General features: G+C 42.3%; 1 pseudogene; it reads right to left on the reverse strand.

Annotated features, from left to right (window-relative positions):
• Window positions 1-1,169: 1,169 nt before the first annotated feature.
• Window positions 1,170-1,897, reverse strand: LOC102832441 (annotated as a pseudogene).
• Between the last annotated feature and the right edge of the window lie 4,833 nt (window positions 1,898-6,730).

Consider the following 6,730-nt stretch of genomic DNA (forward strand, 5'->3'; position numbering starts at 1 on the left):
TAGAAAGTCTGTATTTAATCAATATCTATGTATGTTTCATATTGCGTTCTAGAAAAGTGCTTCATAAAAATGTGTCTGATGTCAGATGCATTCTGTCCCTTACTTTTTCAAGTACGGCTAATGGGTAGAGGATGTGAGTTAGGAGCCTGGGAGATATACATCCTGAAGCAGCCAGCAACGAGTTGGAGCTCTCGGGTCTCCTCATTTCACTCCATGATACAGCGGTAACTGTTTCGTCCTAACAATCTTCAAGCAGAACCCTTATGCCATGTTTGTCTCCTGACTTTACTTTCTTCCTGGTCCAACACTGGGTACCCCAAGGCACCCAGGTTTAGAAGTCCAGCTCTAGTCCACGCTCCTGATTTGAGTGCAGAGGAAACTGTCCAACTGAAGGTTACATAACCGATAGCAAAAGTATTCATAAAATTGGTGGAGCCGTTGCTAGGGGAAAGAAATCATTTCCAGACTTAATTGGGCTCATGAACTCATTCCAAGCCTCTCCTTGCACAGTGATACAATTATGGATTTTGATCACTACATCAGGAAGTGTTTACGAAGACTAATGGAGAAACAGGATAACTGTTGTTGCAGGGAGGGGACTGCAATCATTGAGATGAAACAAAGTATATCATTCGTTGAATGTAAAATTGATGATCTTGTCTGTAAACCTTCACTCAATTCATAATAAAAAGCTTGGGAAAAAAACAACCCACGACTAAATGGAAAAAAATCCTGATTCCAGTAGGTGGAAAACGTATAATAAACTAAACAACTGGTTTGTTTTTCTTTTTCTTTTTTTTAAGGCATGTGAATCTTAGAGCTGCTCCTGGCTCCTCCTTTGACCCCCTTTCAACAAATGGCTGGATCTGGTGGCTAATATCTGTGGGACTTTATGATGCCCATAGAACCATCTTGTATTGCCTACCTTGATTTTTTTTAATCCCTCCCCGTATTCTTGATCTTGTTGTTACATATGTACTTTTTTTATTTTCAAACCCAAAATGTATTTATTTAACATATTCATCACCAGGGCTCAAAAGGAAAGTTGATTTAAAAACAAACAAAATGCCAGCACAGTTTAAGATACAGAGTCCTGTACAGAAATCAAGGAACGGACAGACCATCTAAGGAAAAACAGACAATACAGGGAAGGTCTGGACAGATGGGGGTCAGGGCTCTTGGCTGGAGACTTGCTTTGAGTAGGTTTCCTACAGGTATTTCTTAAAGGCTGTGGGTTTTTCCAGAGCTCGGCAGTTGTTCAGTGCTGTGGAGTCAGTTCTGACTCATAGCAACCCTGCACAGGGTTTCCAAGGCTGTAAATCTTTACAGGAGCAGAAAGCCTCATCTTTCTCCTGCGGAACAGCTGGTAGTTTTGAACTGTTGACCTTGCGGCTTGCAGCCCGATTCATAACCACTACGCTACCAGAGCTTGGCTGTATGTGTGTTCAAAGAACTATCAATATTGGGTTCTCCCAGCAGGCTCTGGATTGAAAGGAGAATGGTCCTGACGTCTCAGAGGGTGGACCACTTGTCCTTCAGGATGTCCAGACAGACGTTATCCTGAGTGTCCACGTTGGGGTGGTAGCAGAGTGTGAGGAACTTCACTGTGGGTGCATTGTAAGGGTAGCCACTGGGGAACTCGAGGGAGAGCCTGTACCTCAGGTCTTTGTATACTGTGCCTTCGTATACTGCTCCATAGATGGCCCCCCCCCCACTTGAAAAGGTTGTCTGATTCAGGGAAGGTAGAAATGCCTTTGTCACCAGACATCATGAGGGTCATCAGCTCCTGCTGTAACCGCTTGCCCACGGAGCCCCAGGCAGCAACCCCGCTGGGCTCAGCCCCTTTCTGGGTGGCTACGAAGCTGGCTGCAGCTGGGTCGTGGTTCTGGGAGGCCATTCAGTTGGCGCTCGTAGAGAACCGGGAACTCAACATGTGTACTTCTGAAAGTTTTTCTCAAATCTTATTCTTGGAATGAGGCAAGATATAAATGTCTCATTAAGTACCACTGAGTCGGTTCCAACTCATAGCAACTGCATGCACAACAGAATGCAACACTGCCATTGTCCTGCGCCATCCCTACAGTCACTGAGTCCGCTGTTGCTGCCACTGCATCCATCTCATTGGGGGTCTTCTTCTCTGCTGTGGACCCTTTACTTCAGCAAGTGTGACGTCGTTTTCCAGGGACTGAATCTTTCCCATAGCATTTCCAAAGTACAAGAGACAAAGTCTTGTCATCCTAATGAGCATTCTGGGTGTAGGAGAGGACTTCAGAAAATTTGTCGAACGATTCAATGATCTTTTCATTCCACTTTCCCACAAACTTCGATGATTGTTAATTATGGATTCAAGTAAAATGAAATCCTTGACAAATTTAATCTTTTCTCTGTTTAGCATGTTGGTGGTTACTGGCTCCATTGTGAGGATTTTTATTTTTTTGCATTGAGCTGTAATCCATACTAAAGGTTATAGTCATCAGAAGATCTTCATCTTTCCTTTCAGCAAGCAAGGTTGATCCATATGCATAGTGAAGGTTGTTTATGAGTCTTCCTCCAATCCTAATGCCATGTTCCTCTCAGCATATAGAGTAAGTATAGTAAAAGGCTATAACTTTTCCTGATTTTAAAAATGAACAGTACCCTCTTGACCTGTTTGAATGACTGCTTCTTGATTTTTTAAAGACATCTTTTTTAAGGTACAAATAAATACATCCTCCCTTTTTTCAAAAAGACACTTCAGTTTAATTTCAAGTTCCGCTGTTTGTAAGATTGTTGTTTTTAAGTGTTGTTGAGTCAGTTCCAACTCATAGCCACCTGTGTAGGGTTTCTGAGGAGCAGCTGGTGGGTTTGAACCACTGACCTTGCGGTTCAAACGGAGCTTGTGCTCCAGTGCTTATCCTACAGCACCACATGAGGACTCTATTTATAAACTACTACATATAAAACCATCCTTCATGCCAAATATCCTCTCATGCCAAGAAAACAGTAGCCTCCAACTGGCTCATCTTATCCACTCCCATCCCGGCAATCCAGGGTCCATTATTGCCAAGGTGACCTTTAAAAATGTACACTATAATCATATCACCCTTCTGCTCAAACCTCTACACTCTTCCCACAGCCTTTATAATAAACTCAATACCCTGTAACAAATGGCACATGGGAACTGGAGCACAGAGAGGAAGAGGGACGAGTCCTGTTACATACAGGGAATCACAACTAATATCACAAAACAAAACGTGTATCAAGTGTTACATGGGAAACTAATGTGCTCTGTAAACAATCACCTCCACCACAATAAAATAAAGAAATTCTGCATTTATTTATTTGAAAAAGGTCTGTGAGGAAAACTCCAGCTCCTCCTCCAGCCTCATTTTGTATCACTTTTCCCTTTATACATGCTGTTCTGAAAGCTTCAGACCAGTCACCAGTGGTCCCTGCCTAGCCAGCTGTGTTCATCCTTCATCCTCAGTTCATCTAGGAAGCTATCCCTGAAGCACTCATCATGCTAGGGTGAACCATATGAAACTGCATTTGGGTGGGATCAGGATGACAGCATCCTGATCAACATTATAGTTCAACATTATAGTGACTGATAAAACCACAATCATGCTAGTCAACTAGGGAGCTGTGGTGGTTCACTGGTAAACTTCTTCCATAAGGGAGACCCAGGTTTGATTCCTAGCCAAGGCACCTCGTACTTAGCCACCACCCACCCACCTAACAGTGCAGGTCTGCATGTTGTTAAGATGCTCAACAAGGGTCTTGACTAACAGAAGCTAGGAAGAAAGATCTGGCGATCTACTTCAGGAAGCCACTCATTCATAACCCTGTGAATGAGAAGGGACAGATTCAAATAATATCATGGGAATAGCACAGACTGGGCAAGTTTGGCTCTCCTGTGTGTTGGATCACCGTGAGTCAAGGGTCGACTTGACTGTAGCTAACGACAATAATTCTAGTGCCTCTCACCCAATCCTAGTACATGTTGTTGCTGTTGTTAAGTACTGTTGAGTCGGTTCTGACCCATAGCAACCCTGTATAGGGTTTCTGAAGAGCATCTGGTGAGCTTGAACCGTTCACCTTGCGGTTCAAACCAATTTTGCAGTTCAGCGCATTAACCCACAGTGCCACACCAGGACTCCTGGTACACAGTAGGTGTTTAATCTCAAGAGTGATCACTGGCATAATGTGAAGCGATGTTACTTTTTCATTGGTAAGTATATACTTTTTTAGATTGGATTGGTAGCTAAACCCACGTTTTTTACTCAAATGCTACTTCTATGTTTCATAAGAATGAAATGAAGAAATAGAATTTATAAAATCACTTTACTATTTACATTTTGAGAAAGTATATTAACTGCAATGTTTCTGTTTTTGATTGTTGTAATTAAGTGCTGGCAAGTCAGTTCCTCCTCATAGCGACCCTGTTTAGGGTGTCAGGAGCTGTAAATCTTTGCGGGAGTAGAAAACCTCATCTTTCTCCCTCAAAGTGGCTGGTGAGTTTGAACTGCCAACTTTGTGGTTGACAGTCCAATGCTTATCTCACAGCGCCACCATAATTATTTTTTAAAATTAGGAATGCATTTTTAATCCACTTTGTTAGGTGCCATCAAGTTGGTACTGACTCAGCAACCCTATGCACAGCAGAACAAAACACTGCCCAGTCCTGGGCCAACCTCACAACTGTTGCCACACTTGAGCCCATTGATGCTACCACTTTGCCAATCCATCTCACTGGGGGTCTTCCTCTTTTTCTTTGATCTTCTACCTTACCAAACATGATATCCTTCTCCAGCAACTGCTCCCTCCTGACAATATGTCCAAAGTATGAGAGATAAAGTTTGGCCATCCTGGCCTCCAAGGAGCACTCTCTGACTGCACTTCTTCCAACACAGATCTGTATTTTTAATCCACTGGTGTGGTTTTATTTATTGATTAATTTTAAATCTCATATGTCTCTCACTGGAGGGCAGAATGAAAAATATTCCCCAAATGGGATCATGTGGATTTGTATCCATTTACAGCTTTTGCTCTGTGAAAGCAAAGCAGCTAGAGGGGGCAAAAAAAATAACAGCACCTTCTAGGTCCCGTGTGGGAAAGAGTAATAGACTTGAAAATGAAGAATTTAAAAATACAGTTGCCTCTGACATTCAAAAGGAACACATCCTGAAGCTTTATCAAACTACCTTATCCAAGTTCGTCATATCTGTGTCCCTTGTGAAATGAACAAAGGTCAAAAGTCTAAACCAAGTTAAGACAGCACACAGGGAAGGGCAGGCTTATTCACAAACAAAATAACTTAATATTAATGATGGTAACAACTAACACTGAGTGCTTATTATGCATCAGGTACTGTTCCAAGCTTTTCACATACAGTACTTTATTTAACCCTTGTGGCGCTGTAGGATAAACACCGAACCAACCCACAAGCTCAGTGGTTCAAACTCACCAGCCACTCCTCAGAAATCCCATACAGGGTCTCTATCAGTTGGAACCGACTAGACAGCATTTAACAACAACATAATCCTGGTATGTAAATTCTATGATTCTACTCATTCTGGAGATAAGGGGTCTATGGCACACCATCACTACCCCTTTTTTAAGGAACCCAGATGGAACAATGGTTAAGCGCTCAGCTGATAACCAAAAGTTTGGGGGTTCGAAACCACTAGCCGATTCCACATGGATTGCAAAAACAAGAAATAACAACCATATCCACTGCCATTTAGTTGAATTAATTCAGACTTGTCGTGAGCCTAAAGGACAAAGTAGAACTGCCACATAGAGTTTCTAAAGCTTGAAATCTTTACAGAAGTGGACTGCCGCATCTTTCGCCAGCAGATTGGATGGTGGGTTTGAACCACCGACCTTTTCGTTATCAGCTAACACTTTCATCATGCCACCAGGGCCCCTCCATAAAGATTACAGCTTAGGAAACCATAAGGGGCAGTTCTACTCTGTTCTACGGGCTCACTATGGGTCAGATTTAATTTTTTTGCACCATTCTTGGTAAGGTCCTATAGTGATGGAACTGGGATTCAAACCCAGGAAAACTAAAACCAGAGCCCACATTCTTCATCACGCTGCTCTGTGGAAGACTCCAGTTGCTTCTATACCACCACTCAGAGGGGGAGGAAATTCAAACTTTTGCTACAATAAAATGACAAATTACTATGTATTTCAACTTCAGAGTTACCTATAAGGACTCAAAACTGTGACTGGGAAATCCATGGATGTTCCAAGGTCCACCATCAAAGAATTTTTTTAAGAGTCCCAATATTGATGCTGGGTTAGAAATACTGTTCATTTTTTTGTGAGAAGAGTAGAGCATGCCAGATACTCATAAATAAAGACTAAGAATAAGAAACACCTGGTTATTCAAACTCATCCCCTAGATTCTTCCAAAGCTGGCACATATTGGAAAGTTTGTGAGAAAACAAGGGCACAACAAAAAGGAACATATGGAAGCTGCAATTTCACTTTTCACGTTTTAATACCGAGTCTGTAATCTGACAGTTCTTTCATGCTAGCTAAAATAAAGTATTGTCACCTAGTCAAAGTTCCACTCATCATGACCCTAGAGGACACAGTACAACTGGCCTGGGGGGTTCCAAATTTGTGTGGCACTGGAGGTTATGTTGTTGTTGTTAAGTGCCATCAAGTTGGTTCTGACTCATAGTGACCCTGTATAGGGTTTCCGAGGCTGTAAATCTTTACAGGAGCAGAAAGCCTC

Source organism: Chrysochloris asiatica, unplaced genomic scaffold (genome assembly GCF_000296735.1).
Source record: "Chrysochloris asiatica unplaced genomic scaffold, ChrAsi1.0 scaffold00230, whole genome shotgun sequence".
Lineage (NCBI taxonomy): Eukaryota > Metazoa > Chordata > Mammalia > Afrosoricida > Chrysochloridae > Chrysochloris > Chrysochloris asiatica.